The 14,313-nt window shown below is 42.8% G+C and overlaps 1 protein-coding gene across 1 annotated transcript in view; it reads right to left on the bottom strand.

The window, feature by feature from the left end:
• Positions 1-14,313, bottom strand: part of PCLO (piccolo presynaptic cytomatrix protein) — a gene marked incomplete at its 5' end in the record, with an annotated part of 212,886 nt that overhangs the window by 122,266 nt on the left and 76,307 nt on the right. The window lies entirely within an intron of this gene.

Raw genomic sequence — 14,313 nt, 5'->3', positions numbered from 1 at the left:
TTCTTCCCGGGGCCATCTTTTCAGTTTGCCTGCAACCCATATTTATTAGGGCCCTAGAAATGGACATTCCGCCCCACCCCTGGTAAACACTAATGTTCTCTGCAATAGTATTGTAAGAAATCCAGTAGCCAATTTGATTATTTCAAATCAATATGCCACATTCAGCCCCTCTCATCTTGGCCTCCCTGCCCTCTAGCCTCCTTGATTTCTAGATGTGGGGGAGCAGAAGAAACACTGATGGAAGCAGTAACTTGGAGAGAGAGTGGATGTGACCAACTGGTTTGGCGCTATTTAATTTTGGTATGATCTCCTTATATATTGCAGTTTTTTGGGGGGAGTTGCTCTATTTCACACTACTTGTCCTTGGTAAATCTCCTCTTGCTAAAACTGCTATTCTTCCAAATTTCACAACCACATCTCTGCAAGCCTGATTTGCATTTTCAAAACAATATGAGAACTGAAGCACAGCCATCTTTCAGAATTCTCTGAATTTTCAAATGCAATTCTTTTGCCAAGTGTACAAAACATGAATAAAAATGCAAATATTGGTGAAAATAACATACAAAAATGTATTGTTTTAGGGGAAATATTGTTGCAAAAAATTGTATAAAAGGAGAAATTTGCAGTATAATGCTGATGAATTTTCATGAGGACTTTTTTTAACAAAACAAAGAAATCACAAATTGCTGTGGAGATATGGAGAACTGAATTTAAGATTTGAATAATGAGAAACAGAGAAACCCAACCGACAGATTTGACAGTCTCTATTTGACGTTGGTGGCACTGTGGGTTAAACCACAGAGCCTAGGGCTTGCCGATCGGAAGCTTGGCAGTTCGAATCCCTGTGACGGGGTGAGCTCCCGTTGCTTGGTCCCAGCTCCTGCCAACCTAGCAGTTCAAAAGCACATCAAGGTGCAAGTAGATAAATAGGTACTGCTCCGGCTGGAAGGTAAACGGCGTTTCCGTGCGCTGCTCTCGTTCGCCAGAAGCCACTTAGTCATGCATCTCTTTCTTAGATCTTTATAAAGGGCAACAATACCTGAGGCAGATTGAGGCCCCCAAGATGGCAGCTTGAGGCTGCCTTGACCTGCCTCCACTGCTGGTGCAGACATGATGCTGGTATGAGTGCCGATTTCAGCTTAAATTGCATGAGATTTTGTGCAATTTCAGTGAGATCTCCTCTGAAATTGGTGCCGATGCCAGTGTCACTTCCCCCCCAGTGGCGGAGGCAGCACGGCGAGCGGAGAAGTGGTGCCAGTGGCAGACCTGACCTGAGATCCTCTATTTCACTTCATTTTGTGGAGTGTTCCCGTAATTCCCATCTAAGAATGCTGAAGGCATAGTTTGAAAACGGTGGATAGTGAAACCTTTCAAAAACATGATGAGGTAGGTAAGTGTTTAAAAAATACACTTGCAGAACATGATCTCTTTTGCATTATTAATTATTATTATTATTATTATTATAGCATTCATTATTAATAATATTAATTGTGCGTAATGGAAATTGAAAAATATAATATTAAAATCAGTATTAAATATAATCAAAATTATATGTAACCAGGAGTACTACTTGCAATGGACCTGTGTCCATTGCAAGTGGCCTGGTTTCATACAATGCGATATACTAAAGTTTGGTTTGTCATGGCCGTGTAAAGGTGTGGATATCTCTCTGTGAGGCTCTCGTATTTTCTTTTCTCCTCCCTGGTCCTGTTTAGTGCTGCCTGTGTTGAGCTAAGCAAAGGTTGGCCTTAGACTTGCAGCTAAGCGTCATCCTTACTAACTATGAGTGGTAGCCTAAGTTGGTTCTTGGCTACTGACCATGGTTAGCAAGGAGGTAGCTTAACCACAAATGAGTCCCAGTTTGGACGGCACGCTCAGCCAAACCTTGTGCTTGGCAGAGCAGTTGAAAAGAGCCCAGACATTTGCACAGCCACAGGAAGCCAGTTTGGCTTACTGTGTCATGTGAACCAGGCTGGTGATTTTTTAAAGTCAAAGTTGTGATTCGCATGATTCAGCAAAAGATTAAGATTTTAAGCGCCAAATATTGTGAGAGATACAGCTGGAGGTGTTCTCTGCTATTGGCTAATGTTGGAAATAGGTCAAGATCTGACTTCATGTTAGCAACAGTTCATTGTGATAGTACTATCCATCGTGAAAACCAGGAATTCGCATTTCAGATTTCCCATGCTTCACGTTCTCTAAATTAAAGATCTGTCTTTTGTATTCACAGTCTTAACATGTCTTTTCTATGAAAAGAATTGATTATAAGTAGTGAAAAGGATGTTGCATGTTACCAGAGCAGAAAGAAAATAATCTCAGTAATCATATTTGGTGTGCAGCTGATAGCAACGTGGTCACATGGCCTGTTGTTGCTATGGCACTATACCTTCCCCAGGTTCTTTTAAGCAGGCTCCCAATTAGCTGACTGAAAGAATCTGCATTTACTTACATTCATAACAAATGAACATGCCAGGCAAGCTTAATTAAATGGCAGTATATGACCTCCCATTCATATTATTATTGTCTTGAATTGATAGTCACCATTGTGTCTAACCGTCTCATTTTAACCATACAGCAATGAGGAAACACTGGGTTGCATTCATTTGGAAACTAATCCAATGATTTTCAATTACCATTTATACCAACTTTGAACAATCATGCATTATTCTAATCTAAATCTTTCAACTAGCCTTTTGCTCTCTCGCACACGTCATCATATGGCTTTCATCAGTACTGCAAATGCTCTCCACTCTCATTTAACCCACCTCTGATCTTCCACAATCCTTCGAAATACTCTTGTCTCAGTACTACTGTACCTTTTCCAGTAGGCACATTAAAACAAATTCACAGAGGTGAGGGGCTGTGGAAGGTTGATTAAAGCAGCTGGAGACTACAGGAAGCATTAGGGAGACCTGATCCTTGAATACTGCAGCTCCAGCCTCTGGAAACTGTCTGAAGTGCACAATGCAGAAGATAATAAAATGAATCTGTTCCTGCAGGCCACGTCCAGAAGGGATATCATTCATCAGTTCTACCAGCCCCTTGTATACCTGACCTCCAAGAAGTCCTGGAGCCGGAATCCAGAGTAGGCAGAAGGTCCACAGTAGATACAAGGAGTGCTTCCAGACAGGTGTTTATTGTGGGATCGGTGCTCCTCATGCATGTACATTTTTCACAATGTCGACACAATGTCATTGGCCACAAAATGCAAAGTTGCAATTCCTAATACAATTTCTTTTAAAAAATTAAGGTAATTCACTGATGAAAAATCCAGCTGGTTTAAGTCTTTCTTACATTGGGTTAAGCGCTGCACAGCCAGCAGATGCTGAAATACATGTCCCATAGGCTCCCTACTCCTGCTGTAGGATCATCACCAAACTTAATGTCAGCTTGTCGAGTTTCACCAAAATCTTTTGCATGAAATTGGTATCTAATGCAGCAGAATTCAGAAAAAAGGTGGACTTTTCACATTATTAATGCAAAACTCAAAGTGAGCCAATTATTCTAATGACTTGCTGGGGTGAGGCAATTTCATATAACCAAAGAATAAAATAACAAGCATAAAAGAGAAGCTAGATTTGACCTTGGGTTTTATTTTTTCATCCATCACTAAAATGGTGTTGTTAGCTCCTAGGTATCAACAAAATGAACAGCATTTAAAATCAACGGGTAATGAGTTTGCTGAAAGAAATTAGAATTAAAAAGGAAAGGAAAGGAAAGGAAAGGAAAGGAAAGGAAAGGAAAGGAAAGGAAAGGAAGAAAGACTCCTTTACCTCTGTGCTGCAATAAGCAATTTGTTTTATATAACTTGTCAGCAGTAACTATAGTAACAAAGTAATTTAAGAAAGTACACATCTGCAGCATTGCCTAATCTGCTGTTAAAGCTTTCTCTTGGAAAGATGAAACCTCTCATAAGTTTCATTGGGTTTTGGGGGGGAGGGGAGGGGCAAGCAATTTCAAAAAGCAACCAGTTAATCCTACCGGTGGCACTTATGTGATACCCTGGTAGCATGCAGGGCTGTTTCTGAGCTTCTGGATGGGAGCTACATGGGCAGGGATGCCATCTGCATGAACTAGTGCCTCCATGTGTGGGCTGTGCATGCAGTAGCAACAATTTCAACAATCATGGCAGCTTGAAAAAAAATACAGTGTTGAGGGGAGAATGGGCTACGCCAATTTGTGAGATTCATGAACCCTGTTGAGATATGTGGCGATGCTGCTTGATACAAATGTGAGCTCTTCAGAACTTCCATTTGCTCCCATTGCGTACATGGGGCTTCCAGGAAGTGGGGCCCAGTTCTAAGCAATCTTGATTGAGTAAGAATGTGCATCTCTGCCCACGGAGCCAGGGAAACCATATGTTGTAAGATAAATTTAACAGTCTCCTCTACAAGATGTCACTTAAAATTGCCTGAGATGATTCCAAAGCATTCTAGCCCTGCTCCAGCACTCTGGTGCGCGCGCGCACACACACACACACACACACAGATGGAGTTTTCGCACTAGCAAGGCTGCTGTGTCTTGGAAAGCTCATTACTGAATATAGGACTACCTCTACTTTTTCTGGCCTGGAAGTGAATGGGCTGGACTTGTTTGCACAAAGCTTTCTGCACCTTATGATTACGAATCAATTTCCGTACACTTAATGCCAAAATAGGCTTCTAAGTGGTTCACAGAATATGAAAACCAATTACACAACACTGTTAAAAAAAATACCATAATTATACAATGACACCATAATTATAGAACACAATAAAGCAATTCCATTAAAATATTAAATATAAACATCCATAATTAAAATATGCAACAAAACAATCCCATTAAAACACAACAGTAAAAACAGGGAACTCAGGTGAAGACATCTGCATAAATATTTACGGGAGTCTTCTGAAGAGTTTCCCCCACTTTGGGATGACAACTGCCCTGTGGCCAGGATTAGGTGGGGTTTTTGTCAGTCTTCTGCAGCCTCTTCAGACTGGTTGGCAGAGCAAGGAGAGTCCCCTCAACCCCAACGAAGAGCTCAGCTTCTGTCCACAACCCCACTCTCAGCTATTATGACCAGAGAAGTACCCCTGGTCCGATGCCTGCTCCCTTCTAGATGGGACATAAAGGTAAAGGTAAAGGTAAAGGGGACCCCTGACCATTAGGGTTGTGGGGTTGCGGCGCTCATCTCGCTTTATTGGCCAAGGGAGCCGGCGTACAGCTTCCGGGTCAGGTGGCCAGCATGACTGAGCCGCTTCTGGCGAACCAGAGCAGCGCACGGAAATGCCGTTTACCTTCCCGCCGGAGTGGTACCTATTTATCTACTTGCACTTTGACGTGCTTTCAAACTGCTAGATTGGCAGGAGCAGGGACCGAGCAACGGGAGCTCATCCCATCGTGGGGATTCGAACCGCCGACCTACTGATCGGCAAGTCCTAGGCTCTGTGGTTTAACCCACAGCGCCACCCGCATCCCTGGATGGGACATACCTCTCTGGAAAATTCTGAAAATGATTACATTTGTGAAATGCTTTTTTAAAAAAATCTTGCCACATTCTGATGTTGATGTTGGGCTTTAGGCAGCCTGCCATGAATAAAATGACACAAATAATACATCTTTCATTTATTGCAAAGTACCCTGAATGTTTTTTTTGTAAAGAATGGCATGATACAAATGAGTAAGTTAACCTTACTAAACCAAATTTGAATATTATTGATCATTTATTGTCACCAGATGGTGGAAATGTATATAAAATGGTACTTAGGGATGAGTGAGTCATTGCATGAGAACTTCACTCTCCCCCCCCCCCCCCCGCGCTTTTGGTTGTAAAGCCTAGAAAATGTGTCTCCCTCCTTACATTCCACTCCATCACATAATTATGTATCCAGGCAGTAGCTTTCTTCATCTGTATGCTTGCAGTTGTTTCTGACCCTTTGTTTCCACCTCTAGTATACTCAGAAAACACTTTCTGTAGCCCACGGCTTCTCCATGCAAAGAAGCTTTTTTGTTAGCTTTCCCCCAACCTCTCTGCATCCTGATTATTATTCACTGCCTCCCACCTGAGGCCAAGGTTTCCCAGGTGGAAAAGACCATGTGATGTGAAGGAAGCTAATAACCTCTGTTTAGTCCTCTTAGTAATCCTCCCAAGTGTTTGTTCCTGAAGCTGATGGCCTATTGATCAGCACCCAAACTTAAGATTCAGCTGAACGAAGTGTGATTGAATAGTGTCAGTTACTACTAGGGCGTGATATGTCTGCAGTTCCCTCTGATCCAATCCTGCCCGCTGACCAATACCGGAAATTACTTGATGCTTTCTCAACAACTTACATAACCACCACCTCGCCTACTTACCAACGCCTCTTCTCTGAATCGCCCTGGTTTGACAAGGAATGTAAAGCCCTAAGAAGGCGAATTAGGAAAATGGTCAGAATCATCAAATTTTCCAACGACCCCCAAACCCGTGCAAAGCTCATAGATATTAAAAGGACATATAGAAAACATGATTCATTGCAAGAAACAGCAGCACATCCTTGAAGCTTGGTCCACTCTTCGTTCGGCTGTAGAGAGGCATGACTCCCGCTCCTTCTGGAGCCTAGTTAGACCTTCGGCACCATTCAATCCAGCTACCCAGATTTCCGCTGATGAATGGATTGCCTATTATTCAACCAGTTTCGCTTCTCCAAACCATCTTACAGATCTCCTTCAATCCCCGTCGGACCTCAGTTCCTGCTCTCTTAGTCCCACTTCTTCAATAAACTTTACCTCAACTCGCATTTTCAACATCATAATGTCAATGCGAAGGAATAAGGCCCCCGGCCCAGACATGGTCCCGTTGGACCTTTTCCTGACTGATCCTCTTTGGTGGAGCGAACACCTGACTCCTGTATTCACCGCTATCTCCTCCGCCCTAGACATCCCCGACTCCTGGAGAGAAGCTATAATAGTTCCAATCTTCAAAGGCGGCCAGCCAAACATCCCTAGGAACTATCGCCCCATCAGCTTATTATCCATCCCGGGGAAAATATTTGCCGCTGTTTTACTGGAGGAACTTCTCTCATGGGTCCAGGAGAGGAACATTCTACCGCTAGAACAGATTGGTTTCCGAAAGTCAGCGTCAACCATGGACCACTGTCTAACTCTCTATCACCTTGCCAGTAAATACACTGCTCCAAGGCAAGGCCACCTATTTGCCGCTTTCATGGACCTGGAGGCCGCCTTTGATTCCATTCCTAGGCAGAGATTATGGTCCAAACTTGCCCATCTGGGAATTGATCCGCACCTCCTCTCCCTAATTATCTCCCTTTACTCAAACACCACAGCTCGCGTCCGAACTGGTCCTAACGGCTCCCTCACTACTCCATTTCCAACGGCCAAGGGCGTCCGACAAGGTTGTCTCTTGGCCCCTTTACTGTTTAATCTCTATCTTCATGATGCAATTTCCACTTTGAAGCTAGCATCTAAGTATCCTCCTCACTTAGCAGGCCACCCTGTTGCTTCCCTTTTCTATGCTGATGATGCCATCATCTTATCCAGAACAGCTGCGGACCTAGCAAATGCAGTTAATGCATTTATCGCCTATTGTAAGGCGGAAGCTCTTAATATTAATTATAAAAAATCGAAAGTCCTCCACTTCACTCGTTCCCGCAAACTCAAGTTGGAGCCGCTTAAGATCACAGGTGGCTACTTAGAAAAGGTAAAAGCCTTTAAACATCTAGGCTTAATATTCACTTATAATCTCTCCTGGACCACCCATCTACAATCTGCCTTTCTCGCTGCAACCACGACCTCTAACGCCATTGTCCGATTTTACCACCAGAAGGGCGGCAAACACCTTCCAGCAGCAATTCAAATATTTAATGCCAAAGTTGTCCCTAAATTATTATATGGATGCGAAGTATGGACTACAGCAATATCAGGTAACTTGGATCGCCCACTTCATATGTTTCTGAGATCTCTTTCCGGCGTCCCGAGATGTGTCTCAGGTGCAGCCCTATGACTCGAGTTCGCCCAGCATTCAATTGTTAGACGAGCATGGAGTCGAGCCATTTCCTACACCTTCCACCTATTAGCATCGGATGCTCGAATTAGAGGTGGCTTTTCCAATCTGATCCTAAGAGATATTCATAATTCCCCTTGGAAAACTACAATTAACCTCAAATTCCGCTCTCTTCTCAATTTAAATTGTAAAACTGTTCTTAACTTAGAGTGTATCAGCCCGGTGGCCCTACCTCCAATTAAAAAGAAACTACAGCAACTTGACTTCTCTAACACAGCTTCTTGTGCAAGAGGACCGTGTTCAGGCCTAGCCCTAGCTATTCCACCCCCTGAAGGGATCCCTCTATACTGCTTCACAATTTCTTCGGAGGCTAAGCGAAGGGCCTTTACCTGTGCCCGTCTCAACTGTTTTCCTACAGCAGTTCTGTCGGGTCGTTATTCCAGAGTTCCCATCGCAAACAGAACATGCTCCTGTAATGACACGGCCCTGGAGACTATGGAACATGTAATGCTCTTCTGTCCCAACTGGACAGATGAAAGATCTCGGTTTTTAACTCCCCTCGTGAATAAGTTCCATCTCCCAATCCAGCCTTGGATAGTGTCCCTCTTTTTGCAGGATTCTGATTGTTGGATTACCGGGATGACAGCTAACTTCCTGCTTAGTGTGATGAAGAGGAAAGCGGCACTAACTTCTTCCTTAACACCACAGCTGCAGTCGATACGCCGCACAACCGAACGAAGTTCCAAGTAGCCTTATTGTACAAGGACCCTTCAACGGTCCTCCTCCAGCCTCAGCAGTTTTTGTTTTTGTTTTCTCTTTCTTTAAGTATTCGCCCAGGACGATATCTACCTCTACCTCCCCACCCCCATTTTATGTTGTTATTTCAATGTATATCATGCTATGGCCACACGGCTAATGCAATAAATCTATTATTATTATATACTAGGGCGTAGCACATTGTTACACATCGCCCCAATCTCTGAGCAGTGCAAGATTCTAGGGGTTCCAGGAACAGGGTTTGTGTTTCCATTTGGGAAAATGAGACACAGTGGAGATTGCTGGATCTTTATGGTATATGGTTTATTTACACACACACACATATATATACACAAACTGAGCCTACGATGGAGGGGATCACAGCATTAGCAACCCAAGAGGTTCCAGCTTCTTCCTTGCTCTACAGTTTGCTTTCCTAGGTCATATAACATCCAGCTTACTCTCACACTAATATAAAGTGCTGGCTTTTTCTAACACAGGGAGAGACCCCATTCCTTTCATCCTCTGTTGTGTAAATGACCCATTACCCCAGGCTTAACACCTCAAAGAAAATTAGTCTGACTCATTTAACACTTATCTCATGTTGATTCCCTAGGATTGTCATTGTCTAATACGCACCTTAGTAAGTTTGCCTGGCTAAGTTACACACATGTTAATTCCAAGGAATTAAAAGCATCTAACACACAGCCCAAATACACACATGGGTCTAGCTATCGCCTCACATCACTTCTGATGCCCCAAGCCGTAATTAAATTCTAGAACCTACAAACCTATAACAGTATAATGAAAAAGAAATAAGTCAACCTATTGCTTTCCCCTCCCTCTGAGCTTTTCCATGGCATCTCTTTCACCTGGTCTGACAAAGCTGTTTAGGAGAAGGTAGAGAGAAGAGCAAAACATCTGAAACAAGATCACCACTAAGTTGCATCAAATCAGTAGATATTGATCTGTTTTCTGTATGTGTGTGTGTGTGTGTGCATGCATGGATGTATGTATGTGTGTAACATTTTTTAGGAACATTTTTTTAAATGTAACATGGAAAAATTTGGGAGACATTATGGTAACCTTCAGTACAGAAATTGATCCTGCATAGTGGCTAGAGTTATTTACAAACACAAACTCTCCCTTTAAGAAAATACAGTAGTACCTTGGTTTGCGAACAGTCTGGCTTGGATACGTTTTGGATTACAAACACGTCAAACCCGGAAGTGCGTGTCCCGGTTTGCAACATTTTTTGGGATTACAACCCATTTTTTTTTTTGGGATTACAAACAAAAAACATTTGGAGGCCCTATTGGCAAGAGCACGCCTTGGGTTACAACCTGTTTTGGTTTACAAACGGACCTCCAGAACGGATTATGCTTGTAGACCAAGGTACCACTGTACACGATTCTCCTTAGTCTATGCGCTCAATAGCTATTTTGGCTGCCTTGTCCTATTATATTATTCTTGCCTAAAATGCATTATATAAATTACATTTTCAGATGCGCTTTCCTGGGAAAGATGAATTATCAAATTACATTATATAAAGGCAGGCATGGCCATGATGAAACATGAGAGCTTGGATGATTGAAGCTGCAGGAAGTTCAGTGTACCAGCGTACCATATATTAAATGATGCAGACCTAGAGAACCTGGAAGATGGAATCCGAGAACAATGGTAACATTTTGGAGCTCAGAGAAATAGTTCAACACACCCTTTTTACCTAGAGCTGAAGCTTCCTAGATGTGCATAAGTTCCATGAGTTCAAAGAATGGCCTAAAGGCACAGGAAGGCAATCCCATCTCTGAATTTAATAATGCTTGTACCAGAACAGTATTTGGAAGGAAGACTGCTCTAAACACATCTGTACTTGACTCTGAACTCGTGGGAGGTAGTACAACAATTCAGGAAAGGGATATGTTATAGGACTTCTAGAACTGTGCTGTAAATCTGCTCCTGAGTTACAACATCTGGATTTATCTGGGTTCTGAACATCCCGGCTAGGTCTAAATAGTGGAAACACATCACTAGAAACTCAGAATTCAAGTGGTGTGTAGTAAGATTTTAAGAATGAATGTAACATTTAAGAATTTGCATAGTGGTTGCATAACTGAGCTAATAATTTTGAATAAAAGTGATACTGATCACAAGCGGTTGTTGGTTAAATGATATGAATTCCCCTGGACGTGCTCTTGCACTCTACTTAATCCTAAATCCTGAAGCCAAAACATGCTAAATAATCCTGTGTTCACTTTGCTCCCTCCTGTACAAGATTCAATTTTTTTAAAAATAGGGTTTCATGAGGTTTTTTTTTTTTTAATGTTGCGAGTGTGTGTCTTAATTACAGTGCTGATGTACAGCGCCTTTCCCTTCCGTCACTGTCTTCATGTACCACGCCATGCAATTTTCGCAATAGTTTTTGCAATTTCACAAGAAATTGCCATCTTTGACCTGGTTCGCACAAATGAACTTGATTGAGCCTCAGGCTCCAATGCTCTGCTGCCCCCTCAGACACTTCTTCACCGTATCCTAAGTAATGGAACTAAATGGACAGACTCAGGATCTAGAAGGGGAACAGGAAGTGTTAGGACAGGAAATCTGAACACTCTCAGTCATGGCAGCTTAGTAAGAGCATACTTTGTGGGCACACTAAGAACAGAATATGAACCTTACCTCTGAGCAGACTGGTGGGAGCACCCCTAGAACTGAACCTAGACTAACTTACCTCTAGTCTAAAGTCTACAAGTACCGTATTTTTGGCCCTATAGGGAGCACCGGCCCATAGGGCACACCTAGTTGAGGGGGGGAAATAAAGAAAAAAAAAATATTTCTCCCCCCCCCAGGCACGGGGCTGGGGCGGGGGAAGCCCCCAGAACAGGCTGCTATCCGCAAGCCTTGGGAGCCCGGCGGGAACTCCCACCGGGCTCCCCAGGCTTGTGGATATCTGCCTGAAGCCCGGGGCGCGCTCCGCTGCGCTCCCTGGGTTTCGGGCTGCAGGCTGCTGTCCGCAAGCCTTGGGAGCCCGGCAGGAAGTCGTGCCGGGCTCCCAAGGCTTGTGGATGGCTTCCTGAAGCCTGCATTCGCCCCATAGGACACACACACATTTCCCCTTCATTTTTGGAGGGGAAAAAGTGCGTCCTATAGGGCGAAAAATACGGTACTTTATGCTAATAAAACATCCATTGTGAGCCTGAGATTGGAAGCCAGAGTAGAACCTCCAGGTTTGATCCTGGCTTGTTTCAACGGAACATAATTTACACCGCCCACAGTTCCTGGTTCGGATGTAATAATAATCTGTGGGGAGTTTAAGCTAGAACATGGATGCTTCCAGTGTCCTCTTCTGATCCATACTGGGAATAGGAGGCTGAAGCAGAACACCAAACCATCACTTGGCATCACACCCAAACCGGGCCCATTATCACTTAAGAATGTAATACGCAAATTCAGATGGAAGGTACAACTTCTGAACTAGGCTTTGTCAACTGACTTGCCATTTAAATAGATCTTTATGCTGCTGCAAGATTAAAGTGGTTTATTTTGACGAATAAATCTTATCAAAGTACTATATCTTTAAGTTCTGGAATGAAGCAGCACTCGCAAATCAGCATTCAGCTGCAACTCATTTCCCTCCCTGTTTAGGAAGCTTTCGTTGGCAGTGTAACACTAATGAATTTCATCCAATAATGCAGCACATGGCACCAGTGTGGCTCTAACTTTTGAGGGGAGAGACTTTGTAGTACTTGCCTTCTGTAGCTGTCCGCTGCAGCCCACACTGCCTTTGTGATTCAGTGAGATGGTCTGATTAACTTGCTAGCAGGAATAATGCCATCAGAACAGATGGGCTTTAGTGGAGGAAGCAAAAGGCCATGTGTACTATCATCTAGGGTGTTTGCTCAGAATTCAGGAACGTAGCCAGGAATGATCTGCATTGTGCAGGCCATCCAGAAATACATGCGCCCCTGTGGCCAAGAGGAGATGTCACAGTTAATTTTAGTTTTTGCTGTGATAACTTAAAGTCACAAAGATAAACTCCATTTTGACTGCAGGTGTGACCAATCTGTGAGATGTTCTTTTTGAAGATTCAGTTACTAAAAAGCTAAAGGTAAAGGGACCCCTGACTGTTAAGTCCAGTTGCGAACGATTCTGGGGTTGCGGCATGCATCTCGCTTTACTGGCCAGGGGAGCCGGCTTTTGTCCGCAAACAGTTTTTCCGGGTCATGTGGCCAGCATGACTAAGCCGCTTCTGGAGAAACCAGAGCAGCGCACAGAAACGCCATTTACCTTCCCACTGGCGTGGTACCTATTGCACTTTGACATAGAAATCTTATCAAAGTACTGTATCTTTAAGTTCTGGAATGAAGCAGCACTTGCAAATCCACTTGCACTTTGACGTGCTTTCGAACTGCTAGGTTGGTAGGAGCTGGGACCAAACAATGGGAGCTCACCCCGTCGCGGGGATTCGATCTGCCGACTTTCTGATCAGCAAGCCCTAGGCTCAGTGGTTTAGACCACAGTGCCACCCACGTTACTATAACCCCAAAAATATTGCTATGACATGAGAGGTTTGATCTATGTTGCATTTAATTCTACATGGATCTTCAGAAACACACCTTAGTACTTCTTAAGAGTTTAGTTTTTCCTCTTCACTTCTCTCATGACTAGAGATGGAAGATAAATTCAAATAAGTTTGCATTTAAAAGCAGACTTAGCTGATTCAAACTCTTTGAAGCAATATGTGAACAGAAACACAACCAATCCTTTGAAATTTGCGCTTTTCTGAGTTTTAAAATGCAATTCTTCACCCAAGTAATTTGTACAAAAGGTACATAAACCAGGGTAAAGTCCATATAATTGCATATAATAGTAAATATAACATACAAAAATGCATCACATTAGAGGAATCTACATACAAAAAGTGCATACAGTGCTTTTTTATTAAAAAATGTTTAGGGGTACTCTCATTTCCCTACTCATACTGAAATACTGCCCCTCAATGAGGACAAACTTAGATTCACAAAATGTTTAGGGGTGTACGTGCCCCTGCACCCCCCCAGAAGAAAAGTACTGCAAAAAAAAGAGGCGAAATGCTGGTGAATTTTCATGAGGACATTTTTTTTTGGGGGGGGGGGAATCATAAATTTATGTGGAAATGTGGGGAGCTCAACTTAAGAATGGATAAATGAGAAACTAAGAAAAATGAAAAACGACCTATTCACTTATCCCTATCTGTGACAATTAGGGAGACTTCGTTTTTCAAAAGTAAAAAAATGTATATTTTCACATATCATTTCAGACACCTTTTAGCAGCCAGGGGCTCTATTTGATCCTCCAAATTATTTATTTATGAGCAAACCCTTCACCAACAGATGATAGATTTGTATTTTGGGTACATTTGTTATGTTGAATTAATTTTCTCACCAGTGGTTATTTCTATTTCCCCATTGTCTTTGTTGGTTTCTGGTTGTTTTTCATTGTTAGTTACGCATGCATTTCATGTTTTGTTAGCAGTACTTTTTAAAAGTGCTGTGCTTATGAATGGTATTTGCTTTATCTATTTCTTCTGGTGAATTAAAACA

Source organism: Podarcis pityusensis (genome assembly GCF_964106645.2).
Source record: "Podarcis pityusensis genome assembly, chromosome: 5".
NCBI lineage: Eukaryota > Metazoa > Chordata > Lepidosauria > Squamata > Lacertidae > Podarcis > Podarcis pityusensis.
Note: the sequence above shows the minus strand (reverse complement) of the source record. Positions and strands in the feature narration are given on the sequence as shown.